Source organism: Tenrec ecaudatus, chromosome 6 (genome assembly GCF_050624435.1).
Source record: "Tenrec ecaudatus isolate mTenEca1 chromosome 6, mTenEca1.hap1, whole genome shotgun sequence".
Taxonomy (NCBI): Eukaryota; Metazoa; Chordata; class Mammalia; order Afrosoricida; family Tenrecidae; genus Tenrec; species Tenrec ecaudatus.
The window spans coordinates 26058829-26071860 of NC_134535.1; the positions used below are offsets into that span (position 1 = coordinate 26058829).

General features: G+C 44.8%; 1 protein-coding gene across 2 annotated transcripts in view; it reads right to left on the bottom strand.

Annotated features, from left to right (window-relative positions):
* Positions 1-11639, bottom strand: part of NR1H4 (nuclear receptor subfamily 1 group H member 4) — a 104117-nt gene extending 92478 nt beyond the window's left edge. For both annotated transcript variants that reach the window (XM_075552718.1, XM_075552717.1), the window contains exon 1: positions 11298-11639. The gene's annotated coding sequence lies outside the window, so the exon portion shown is untranslated. The remainder of the gene's footprint in view (positions 1-11297) is intronic.
* Between the last annotated feature and the right edge of the window lie 1393 nt (positions 11640-13032).

Here is a 13032-nt window from a genome sequence, read left to right on the forward strand (position 1 = left end):
AGGGGCGTTTCTCCCTGTCCCATAGGGTCGCTATAAATAATCCTTGACCTGATGGCAGAGAGTTTGGTTCTGGTAGCAGTAAAAGGTTTACCAGTCCCTGTCTTAAATGTAATATTATAGGTAAGCTAAGAATAAATCTCAACGATTGCCTCCACCACGTGTTTGTCCATTAGTTGTACTGCAATGGCTTGCGTGTTGCTGTGATGCTGGGAGCTGTCAGTGCAATTTCCAATACCAGCAGGGTCACTCAGAGTGAACCGGCTTCAACAGAGCTTGAAGACTATGAAGAAGGAATCGGGTGTCCACTTCTGAGGAATTACCCGCTGAAAACCTGATAGGTAACACTAAAAAGTTCTCAAATACTGAACACCCCTTGAATAGGAGCCTACCCTTGTCAGAGAGTGTACAAGAAGGCGAACCCCTAAGGAAGAGCTAACGTCATGAAGGAGTCTGACTGTCTGACGTGGATGGCGTCAAGCCTGTGGGAGTGAAGTGTTCTAGACCTTCCTTTGCTCATGGGCTTGACTCAAAATGAGAAGAAATGCCTGAAAACATTAATTAGTAACCAGAACTTGGAACATATGAAGCGTGAATCTGGGAAAATTAGAAGTTGTGAAAAATGAAATGCATAAAGATTGATATTCTAGGTATTGTTGAGCTGAAATGGACTGATAGCAGCCATTTTGAACCAGAAAAATTGGATAGTTTACTATGCCGAGAATGACAGATTCCAGAGGAATGGTGTTGCATTTGTCGTCAAAGAAGACATTTCAAGATGTACTGTGAAGTCCCCTATTGTCTGTGGTGAGATAATACCTATCCACATACAAGGAAATCCAGTCAATGCAACTACTACTCACATGTATGCACCAACCACTAACGCTAATGATGTAGAAATGGGAGAATTCTACCAACATCTTCAGTCTGAAATTAATCAAACATGTGATCAAGATGCATTGATAGTTATTGGGGACTGGAATGCAAAAGTTGGAAACAAAGAAGAAGGAATGGATGTATGGACACAATGGACGTATGCATGGATTGCAATAAGAAGTGTATGAGTCCCCAATAAAATGATTTAAAAAAATAGCTTCCTTGGGTTTAAGAAGTTATCAAGCCTATATATTTGGGGTGGAAGATTTACCTGTAATGTTCTCTTACTTCATTCTCTATCTTTTATATATTGGAACTATTCCATAATGGAAAAGACTAATAAATGAAAATATCTCTTATTTCTAAAAAATATATTGTGGGGAAAATATCTATAACAATTTTACCATTGATGGTGTTGTGTGGCCCTCGCCACTATTTCCAAGTTTTACATCACCCCAATTAGGCACTCAGTACATCTTCGGCTACACCTTCATTCATCCCCCCCCCCCCGCCACCTGCCCACCTCCTACTCCAGTAACCACATTTGTCTCTGCCTATTTGCCAAATTGGATGTGTATTTTAAGAGGGATCATGCATTTGCCATTTTGTGCTTCACATTTCACTCAGCATCATTGTCAAGGTTTATACAAGCTGTAGCATGCACCAACATGTCATTTCTCTTTCTGGTTGAGTGACGCACCGTATACATATCACAGTTTGTCTTCACACTCATCGGTAGATGGACGCGTGTGTTGTTTCCACCTACGAATTACCTTCTGACAACCTAATGCCAACATCGATTTCAAATGAGTTTATTGAGTACATACACATGACTGAAGCACTGAGACTAAAGTACTTTCTTCCTATGACACATTTGCATTCTATCTGTGGTGAGTGGAGAGTTTCAGGAAGTGTTTGAGTGGTACAATAGAATTTGGATTCCGGAAGTTTACACTAATGAGCGGGAAGGAGGAGAATGGGCAGTAAAAGAGGGAGACTTTTCAGGAAATTGTAGCTGAGGTGAGATGATGAAGGGGCATGCGAGAATGGCATGTGTAGGGATGAAAACGAAGGGACGATATATTCAAATGAGGAGGAAGAAGAGGCAAGTGCCGGCTGACATGTAGGGTCTAGCTTGATGCTTTGGGTGTCAGTGGAAGCAGAGATGGAGATGTTTCTTTTACTTTAAGCTGCATGCAGCTGTAACGTCTCAATTTAATTTCCCAGGAATAATTTCAGAAATAATAAGTCTGTTTGTGTTTAAAGTGATGAGACCTATTTCCTGGCAGCATGGATTTCTGGTTATCAATGTTGACTTGTGTAGACCCAGTGGCCCAGGAAGGTCATGTTGTACATGAGCTCTTCGTATTTTAGGCTAGACCACTTGCCAAAGGAGACTCTGCTCCAATTAAGTAGGTTGGACTGTGGTTTAGAAGAATTTCAACTCTCCAAAGATGAAGGTTGATAACTGGTGAAGTATGCTAGTTCATTTTTAACTCTTCACCCCCAAAGACACCATCTGGGATGACATTTTCTCTGTTTGATGGTGAAACATACGCTTTATTGGATGTCTGTGGAATCCACTCAACGAACAGGGAAATGGGGAACCTTTTTCTAGTCGGTGACCCTTGAAGTCCAGGCAAAATCCCAAGGTTGGAAGAAGGTTCTTAAAGGAAAAAAGGAAGGCCTTGTAGGGGGAACAAAATGATATGCACATTCTATAGATGAGAACATTGAAATTCAGAGAGTAAAGCCATCGTCCCTCCTCCGTTCCACCACGCAGCCGTGGCGTGGAGAAGCCTGTGTCTGGCCCAGAAGTCTGTCCCAGCTTGTGCTGCTCTCCCAGACTCTGCCTCTAGGCATCACACAATCCGTCTTGAGGATGAAGCAGTTGTTTTTAAGTTTGCATCTAACTGAGCTTACAATATTAACTGTTTATCTACACAAACGAAGTAGCAAGATTGTGTAAGGTTTGCTCACATTTTCTCTTTCTTTCCTCAAACTTTTTGTTCGATGTCTCTGAAGATGCTGTGTGACGGCCCACTTCCTTCATGTGTTGTACATCAAAAGTGATCCCAGCAGACGTGAGAACTTCGGGAATGGTGCCCTGGTGCTCTCTGGAGATCCCACAGTGGTACCGACGGTGGCGGAGCTTCAGTTGCAGTCACTTATGAAAGGAGCATCTACAGTGGAAGGTTGGGATCGGAGGCTTCCTCCTTAAGAACCAGTTCTTGGACTCCTAACTTCCCAGCCCACTCCCTGAGGAGTTGTTCCCCAGATGCTACCAGACTGTGTTCTGGTTTCCCTAGGTGACTAGACTGAGGAACTATCAGGAATGGGATCCCTGCTCTTTATAGTTCAAGACATCGACGATTGCAGAGATCCTGTGACTTTCCTTCCCAAGAGCATACAACCAAGAAGAGAGAGAAGCAGGATTCAAACCAAGGCCCCTGAGCTTCCCTTGTCACCACATGAGCTATGGAAAAAATGTCCATTGACAGATTTATTAGCCCGTTACTGTCTCCTCCTCTGGACAGGACCATCAATGCTGCCTTCTTGGCAGCACTGAAATTTGGTCCACAATTGTTCTCATCTGGACACTCAGTCCTGACTCCCTGGCTGAATGCTTCTGTGTTTGGTGTTCAATTTAGTTACCTTTGGTTTCCAGTAGAGCCACTCTGTCAAGCTGGTCAGGACGCTGGAGCCCCCACTGACGAGACTCAAGTATGATGCCTTCCATTTTAACATCACACAATGGACCCTGGACCAGCCCTGAAAAGTGGGTTCTTGTGTTGTTCTCCTGTCACAACTCAGAGAGTTTCCTCTGTTCTTCTGGACGCTCCACTAAGCTCCATTTGTGAGTCCCCCTTGTCGTCAGGTATGAGTATGTGACTCATTTCGCTCCAATGGAATTAAGCAAACGTGAGGTGTGCCACTACCACATCAGAGGCTTTAAGATCATGGATCTGCCACCTTTCTACATCCTTTTCCCCCTTTCCTATTTGACTGGGTAGCCTGTGACAGGGTAGGTGCAGTCACCCAGATTGATCATGTATATTCAGATAGTGCCTACTTAGCAAGTAGAGCAACAACTTGCAAAAAACCAGGGTCCTTGAATAAAGGCATAGAACCAACACCTGTACCTGCCTGGGACACTCAGATTTTTACTATTTGAGAGACAATATTCTTTAAGCCACTGCATTGTTGTGGTAGCTTATCTGTCCCTGACTGTTGTTGTTAGCTGCTGTTAAGTTGGTCCCAACTCTTGGTAACCCTGTAGACCACGGAATGACGCCCTGCTGAATCCAGCACCGTCTCACCATGCTTGCTGTGTTGGAGCCCGTTGTAACCACTGGTTCAGCCCATCGCATTGAAAGTCTTCCCTTTGTTTCATAGACCATTTATTTGCCAAATATGATGTCCTTTTTCCAGGGATTCAACCCTACTGAGGATGAACTCATAACGAGCCAAACTTCTTCTTTTTTTAATTTTAATAACTCATTTTATTGGGGTCCCTTACAGCTCTTATAACAATTCACACATCAATTGTATCAAGCACTTTGGTACATACGTTGCCATCATCTCCAAAACATTTTCTTTTGACTTGAGCCCTTGGTATCAGCTCCTCTTTTTTCCCCTCCCTCCTCCACCCTCCCACCCTCATGAACCCTTGGGTTTTTTTCTTACTTTTATTGGGGGCTCTTACATCTCTTACCACAACCCATACATTCATCCAGTGTGTCAAACACATTTGCACATATGCTTCCATCATCATTTTCAAAGCATTCTCTTCCCACTTGAGCCCCTGATATCAGCTCCCCATTTCTTCCCCCTCCGTTCCCCACCCATCCTGGCTTAGGAACCCTTGATAAGCTATAGATTATTATTATTTCCATATCTTACATTGTCCTCCGTTGTCCCTCACATGATCCTTCCTTCTCAGGAGCATTCTTACCAACACACTGCTCATTTTCTGACCTGTGGTTTCTGCTGACTTAGATTCTTCCAACTAAGAGCAGTACATTTCCATCGTACACTCCATAAAATGAAATGCTCTTCCACAATTTACTTTGAGAGATTTCCCTCTCATTCCTTCATCTTTAGTCCTAGTGCTGGCCACTTCTAGTAAAAACGACTCCTCTGCCTGCCTCTTCCAAGGTGTGCCATGTCCCCATCACTCACCGGGGATTTCCACGCACTGATAAGACCAGCATGATACCTTTGGACACCAGGTCTGCTCCAATGGGTTTGAACTTCTTCCCCTGTGGCCTTTTAGTATTATGTCATTATTAGATTGTGGAAATGTATGTCTTTGCAGGTGCTGTTTCATAAGCCCAGAGCTACTTACTCAATCCACTTTTGTACATTTTTATACTTCTTAGACCTAGTAAGCCTTCCACACATCTTTTGAGGGGACACAATTCAATCCTCAGTGGTTAGAATGTCAAGTATATCCGTTTGTAATTGATTTATTAAATATGTTCTCCATAGTGTTCTTAATTAAAATAAGAAGCAATTCCTGTCCATAGGTACTTTCTGTAGCGAAACCGTGGCACACATGCTCAAAGATGTTCATCGTAGCATATTTCTAATGAGGAAAAGTGCAAGGCATCTAAATAACTGACAGCAGTGAAATAAATAACGAAGAAATCTGTGCTCACTCTTTTCGGCCATTGAGTTGGTTCTAATTTACAGCAACCTTTCTGTGCTAGAGTTGAACTCTGCTGTGTAGCGTTTTGAGCAGCTGATTTTTCAGATGTAGAACAGCAGGCTTTTCTTCCTACGTGCCTCTCGCTGGTTTGAAAACACCAGCCTTTCTGTTCCCAGCCAAGAGTGCTAACCATTTGCAGCGCCCAGGGACTCCGCTGACTATTCGGTTGTAGTTACAAAGACTGAGGCAATTTTATAGGCCTTATCACTGAATGAAAAAATAACAGAGAACAGACCTGGGGGAAGGTCAAAAGAGATCTCAAACTTAGCAATAATGCTGCAACTTTCAAGAGATAAAGGCATTGAGATGTCAGTTTCCTAAGGAGATCATGGACTCTCCTCGTTGTGTGTATTATACACTGTTATGTGATACAATTCGATGCCATAATCAGGCATATTTTATCTAGTCTCTCTCACCCTTTGCCATTGAGTCGATGCCCATTCATATCAACCTTCTAGGAGCGCATAGAAGTGGCCCCTGTGGGGTTTTGAGACTAATTCCTTCCAGGAGTAAAAAGCCTCATCTATCTCCCAGGGAATGGTTTTGAATTGCCAATCTTATGGTTAGCAGCCCAACCTGTAATCACTCAGCCACCAGGGCTCCTTTATATTCTTTAGGACTCCGTATTGGAAAACATTTTTAAGATTAGGCAGCATTTTTTAACTTTATTGAAAATTATAGACCTTTTAACTTTGTCTCTCTATCTATAGAGAGAGGGAAGAAGGGGAAAAGGAGAGGGTGGGAGGGTGGAATGGGAAAACATTATTCTTGCTAAATTCGATGGTCAGCACAAAAAGGGAATGACCTTCAGTAATGGAGATTGATACAATGCACCAATAATGGGCTCCAATGTAACAACAATTGGGAAGATGGCACCGGACCTGGCAGTGCTTCATTCTGTCACTGTAAGTTGGAACAGGTTGGCTGGAATCGAACAACACACATCCACACACCTAAATGCGCACATATGTTTAAACACCCTCACAAATGATTCCCCTGGCATTCCAGGAGAGCAAGGAGCTCCTGCACAGCGATTATAGGAAGGATGCCACTTTGTCCTGCCCTGCCCTCCCAACGGTGGACCACAGCCACCTCTGGTTCCTAAGCCCCAAGCTGAGGTAGACCTGGCATCTACACTGAGGTCTTCAATGGCTTTCGGGGAAAGTGGTGGCTCATTCTCTGCTTGAACAGGGACAATTTGAGGCTCAGAACACTGACAACAAGCCAGGGCAGGACCTTGTTAAATATGTCTGCTACAACCTTTAACAGCAGACTAAAAGACCTAAGTTAACCAGAGATAATGGGACCAGGAAAAGGCTCTATGATGCTACCATTTACAGTGGATTGTTGGGTGCTCACCTCCCTGATATGATCAATGAAGACGAACATATGCATAAGCAAATGTGGTGAAGAAAGCTGATGGTGCCCGGCTATCAAAAGATAAAGCGCCTGAGGTCTTAACGGCTCGAAGATAAATAAATGGTCATCTATTTCAGAAGCAACAAAGCCTACGTGGAAGAAACACACCAGCCTGTGTGACCACGAGCTGTCAAAGGGATCAGGCATCAAGCATCAAGGAACAAAAAATCATATCATTGTGAATGGGGGTGAGTGCAGAGTGGAGCCTCAAAGCCCATTGGTAGCCAACCGGACACCCCCTTACTGAAGGGTTGTGGGAAGGAGATGAGCCAGTCAGGGTGCAGGGTAGCAATGATGTAACATATAACTTTCCTCTAGTTCTTAAATGATTCCTCCGCCCACCCCCCACTATCATGATCCCAATTCTACCTTACATTTCTGGCTAGACCAGAGGATGTATATAGGTTCAGATAGGAACTGGAGTCACAGGGAATTCAGGACAGAGGACTCCTCCAGGACCAGTGGTGAGAGTGGCGATGCCTGGAGGGTAGAGAGAATGTGGGATGGAAAGGGGGAACTGATTATAAGAATCTAGATATAACCTCCTCCCTGGGGGATGGACAGCAGAGAAGAAGGCGGGGGAGGGAGGGAGGAGACATCAGACAGTGTAACATATGACAAAATAATACTTTGTGAATGATGAAGGGTTCATGATATAGGGGAGAGTGGGGAGGCTGGGGGAAAATGAGCGGCAGATACTAAGGGTTCAAGTAGAAGGCAAATGTTTTGAGAATGATGATGGCAACAAATGTACTTATATTCTTGACACAATGGATGGATGTATGAATTGTGATAAGAATTGTACGAGCCCCCAATAAAATGATTTAAAAAATAAGGTGGATTGTTATTTCAAAGTGAATATTATTATTTAAAATTTTTACTAGGGTTTTATCCTCAAGCTACGAACAGATCTTCCGTTCACATGCATGCAACTGAGTCACAACCCCTCTATTTGAATTCGTCAACCTAACAGAATCAACCACCTCCCTGTGTCCAGCACCTGTGTGCTTCCCTTTCCAATCAAGAGCCTGGATGTGGGCACTGCAGTGGCACCGCTTAGATAGCAGAGAGCCGTGAGAACACGATCCTTTCTCATCAGTATTGGAAAGGGGATCAATAACTCATGGAGAGAGCAAGGGGCCTAGAGGATCATCAGGGGAGAGAGGGAGGGAGAAGGGCGAGTACTTTCCTGTGGTGATGACTGTCTCTCCCCATGCTGCTAGGTGGCTGAGGACGCCAGTCACTGACTGGGGCCCCCCAGGGAGAGAATATTGACCCCGAGAAGGGTCTGGGAGGGGATTTGGTCCTCTTTCCTTTAGGCCCACCATAGCTGATGCTGCTAGGGTTGGAGGGGGTGGGGGTGGGGGTGCATAAAGTTCTGAGCAAAGTGAGGGGAGAAGAGCACATGCCTATTTCGTTCCTTTATCTCCCCACCGAAAGCCAACGTGAGCCCTTTACCATCTATCCTGGCATGAAGTGCATGCCCACCGGTTCACAGCTCCCGCCGCTGTGTCCCCCCACCCCCCACCCCAGGCCCGCAAGTCTAAGCTCCTTTCAGACAGCCTTACTCCCGGCTGCTGGGAGCCTTTCATTAAGGTCCTCCAAACAGTTATCCTGGACTGACCCCTGGGCTAAAACTAAAAGGACTGAAAACTTTCCACCCAGGCTGATGGCACAGCCTTTAGGAAACTTCCCGCAGGGTTTTTGGAATCTTCCGCATAGTTGTGGGGTCTCACAAATCACCCTTCATGCTGGAATGCTTGTGGGCTGTTCCCCACCTCACCCCCACCCTAACCTGCACCCCACCCCACCCCATCCCCAGTCTTCTTAGATGCCAGGCCTTTTCAGTGGCCAGCAATGGTGCTCTAGCTGGAGGAACTCTGGGGATACAGACTGCCCCCCAGTGCAGGCCCTGCCACTTCCTAATGGACAGAACTAGGAGCAGGCGGCTTGCCTCAGTTTCCTCACTCGGAAAATGAGAAGGAAAGTGCCCACATAAGGCATTGTGTGAAGCCAGGCAGGCAGTGCGGGTGAAGTCGGTGACAGGTGGTTGCTGCTGTTGTGGTGTGCCATCTAGTAGATTCTGATTCACAGTCACCCTACCAACAGCCAGGGAGTCAATTCCACTCACCAAGAGCCTTGGAAGGCTCTCCCAGGAGGTCACCTTCACGGGACCGAATAGCCTCCTCTTTCTCCCTCAGAGCAGCTGGTGGGCTTGAGCCCCCAACCTTTTGGTTTACAATCCAATGCTCACCCCACAGTGCGGCCTGCACCTCGACAGGACAAGCAGCACCCCACCCCACCAGGACCTTCTAGGTGGTTATCTTTACAATAGCACATTCATAGGTCTTTTCTGCCCCAGCAGGAGAGTTCAACATGCTGACCTTTCAGTTAGCTGTTGAGTGCTTTCCCATTGTGCCATCAGGATCCCTTATGTCATATTCCTCGACATCTATGAAAGTTTGCTCCATCAGACCCTTACAAACTTAGAGCACACACACTCCCCCCCCCCACACACACTTCTTTTCCATAAAGAGTCCTCAGAGGCCCACAACCATCACGTACTCTATTATAAAATTGGGCCAGATTTGGGAAGCGTGGAAATGGGAAGGAGAAGAAAGGGTAAGGGTTACATGATTTTCTTTCTCCCAAGGAGAGAGACCTATTCTAAGAAACAACACCCCATCTAGTGAGGAAGGGTCTCCGGATGTGAGAGGGCTTTGTCCCTGACCAGCGCTGCACCAGTGAACTGGGGGTTGCATCAGTCACATTGCGACATTCCCAGCAAAACAGAAAAGTCCACAGTGCAAAAGGCACAGGGCCATGAGTTGGAGTAGGGGTGAAACAAGGAGAAGGGTGGCTGTCGCTGAATAAAGGCACAGCCCCCACAGGGTGAGGGCTTCCCCAACACCTCTCCCTCCCTCCCCTTCTTGTCCAGGCTAAGTTTTCCAGGGGTGACATCTGATCTGTTGAGCGTGAGTTCCTCAGAAAAAGAATTCAAGTTGCGTCCTTTGTGATCTCTCCACCCCTGCCTTTCAAACCAAAGCCCAGTCAGGAGAAATGGCCCAGGCACCCCCACCGTTGCCTAATTCACTAGAGTGGGACCCAGATGAGGAGGAGGGGGCTTATCTGTGGAGTCAGTCTGGGGACAATTTTAATATTAAATTCTTCCTGGTATTTTTCATCTGAAAGGATCACTTATTAATATTAGAAGTGGAAAGCAGAGGCTACATCTGATATCAAATGATAAAACTTACAAATCAACTTTTCTCTTGGGGAAAACTTTCTCTTCACGTGAGCAGTAAGGTTTTCCTATTCAAGTCATCTGGCATTCACAATAGTACAAACTCAAAGCAAGGATTCAAGCAATCAATCGCCCAGTTATTGCACTCTGCACAAGTCAAACTGAGCGTGGGGTCAGAACAGAAACCAACCAACCAACCTCCCTCCACGCCCACCCCACCCCACACATCGCACCAACCTGCCATTGAGTTCATTCTGACTCTCAGGAATATATAGGACCAAGTAGAACTGCGTGGGTTTCCCAGACTATCAATCCTTACAAGGACAGATCGCTTCATGGGTCTCCCTCAGTGCAGTTGGTGGGTTCAAACTGCTAATCTTGCCATTAACAGCCCAACTCATAATCCACTATGCCATTGGGGTTCACATAGTTAAAGTTAAAAAAAACCCAAACTCTAAACTCACTGTTGTTGAGTTGGTTCCTACTCATAGCATCCTTGCCCCTCTGCGCTTCTGAGACCATAAATCTACAGGAGTAAAAAGGCTTAACTTTCCCCCATAGAGCAAATGATGGTTTTGAACTGCTGAGCTTGTGGTTAGCAGCTCAAAACATAACCCATTATGCCACCAGGGCTCCTAGACTATTAAAAGGCATCCCTAGAGGATCTTTCACAAAAGTAAGCAATTGTTCAATCCATTAAAACCTGATCCCCTTTTTAAAAATTGCCATGAAAAGATACATCACAGACCAAATGAACAATTTCCACAGGTACAATTCAGCAGCATAGACTACACTCTGAAGAACTCTTGCTTTTTTCTGTTTGCTGTTTTGGGGTTTCTCCTTTTTTTTTTCGTGCTTGCTTTCTTTCCTTCCGCTCCCCCCCCCCACTTCCTTCCTTCTAATGATCAGAATTTGGCACCAAAGTCTCATAACGATTAAATATTAACCCACCAATTGGTAAGGCTTACTGATGTTAAAGAGAAATGAAACCATCATTTCTCCTCTGTGCTGTGTGACAGACACCCCATCCCAGAGGAATTAGGTACTTACTTGGAATAAGTTGTGTCCGAATTCGAAATTTCAAGTCCCGGGTGGGGTGGGGATTCAGAGCCCTGTCCTCCTCTCCAAACTCCAGTAATTACCCTCCAAATGCTCTGGATCTGATTTTGCATTGGGGTGAGTCCAGGAGAAAACGGGATGATGATGAGGAGGAGGGAGATCTCCCCAAAGCCGTGGAGGATCACAGGCTGCCTTCCGGCCTAGCAGCATTTCTTCCTTGGCTTCTTGCCACGTGGACACAGATTAGTCATTAACAATCCTTCCCCTGCTAAATTATATCAACAGAGAAAGGAACTTTGGGAGTGCCTGGAGATTCCCAGAATGAACCCAGCGAGCCCCGGAACAGGGGAAGGGGCAGAGCCTACTGAGCTGCACCCACGGGCCTCTTAAGTACTCTCCCTTGGGCTGTCTTTCAGGCTCTTCGATGCCTAGGTTTCTGTACACCTCCTTTAAAATGGGACAGTTATCTTCAATCCTTCTCTTTCTGATTTAGCTTATTGTCCCCTTCTCCGAACTTTATTTGGTTGCTGCTGAGAATATACACAGCAAGACCTCTACCAGTTCAATTTCCAATTTCTGTTAATAGCCGAAAACTCCAAATCTTCGTAGCCCTCTCCCTGCCTCTCCTGTCCGCCTCTCTCACTCTGTGGCTCTTCCGTCCAACGCGCCAGCCTCTGCTCCTTTGCGGTCCACGGCTTCCTGTTTGAAGAGGACTGGTCCCGTGACCCCTCTCGCTTCTCCCCTTTGTCGCTTCCTGATCCTCATGCGGCAAAGAAGGTTTCAGCATGGGCCCAGACGGCCTGCTCACTAGTCACAACCTTGGAAAAGGTTTCCAAAGAAACAAACAAACAATATCAAAAAGTCAGGGTCATCAAGTCGATTCCAACTCATAGCGACTCTATAGGACAGGGTAGAACTGCACTGTGTGTTTCCAAGACTGAACATCTGTAAGAAAGGAGGAAGCCTCATCTTCCTCTGGAGAAGCAGCTGATGGTTTCAAACTGCGGAGCTCGTGGTTAGCCACATCATACCCACTACCACCAGGGCCACTTAGGCAAGAGGCTTAGCCTCTCCGCATCTTCTTCACCAGTAAAATAGACATACCGTATATACTCGAGTATAAGCTGACCCGAAATTTTCAAACTAAAATTTTCAAAATTCGAAAAGCTACCTCTTGGGCAATTTGAGAATTTAATGAACAGGTAAAATATTTTAATAGCGCCAGGCATATAATAAGCATATATTTCATTTATTTATCTAATAAATATTAATTACATCTGTATTGTACTCAGAACCTTATTAGTATTGCCCTTATCAAAAATCCAAAGGTTGTTTTGTTTTCTTTTTTTGGAAGTAAAACCATTTATTTCATATTTGATAATACAATGATTAAAGGAAAATATATTCATGAAGAAAAAAATCATATGAAAGGTATTATAGAGTTTATACATTATTTACCCTAAATGACAAATCATTTTAAGTATAGTTTAAGAAAATAAACAGCACAATCCAGATGTCAATTGTATCAAGCATATTTGTACATACGTTGGCATCACATAAGAGCCCTCAGTAAAATATTTTAATTAAGAAAAGGAAAGAAACATCTATCCTTATTAAAATATGTGAAATATGAAACTTATACTTGCATATTTGTATACTCATATGTATAAGTGATTTAGGTTTTCTTTACTATTGTTATTAAATATTGTTGTTGGTGGCTCTTACA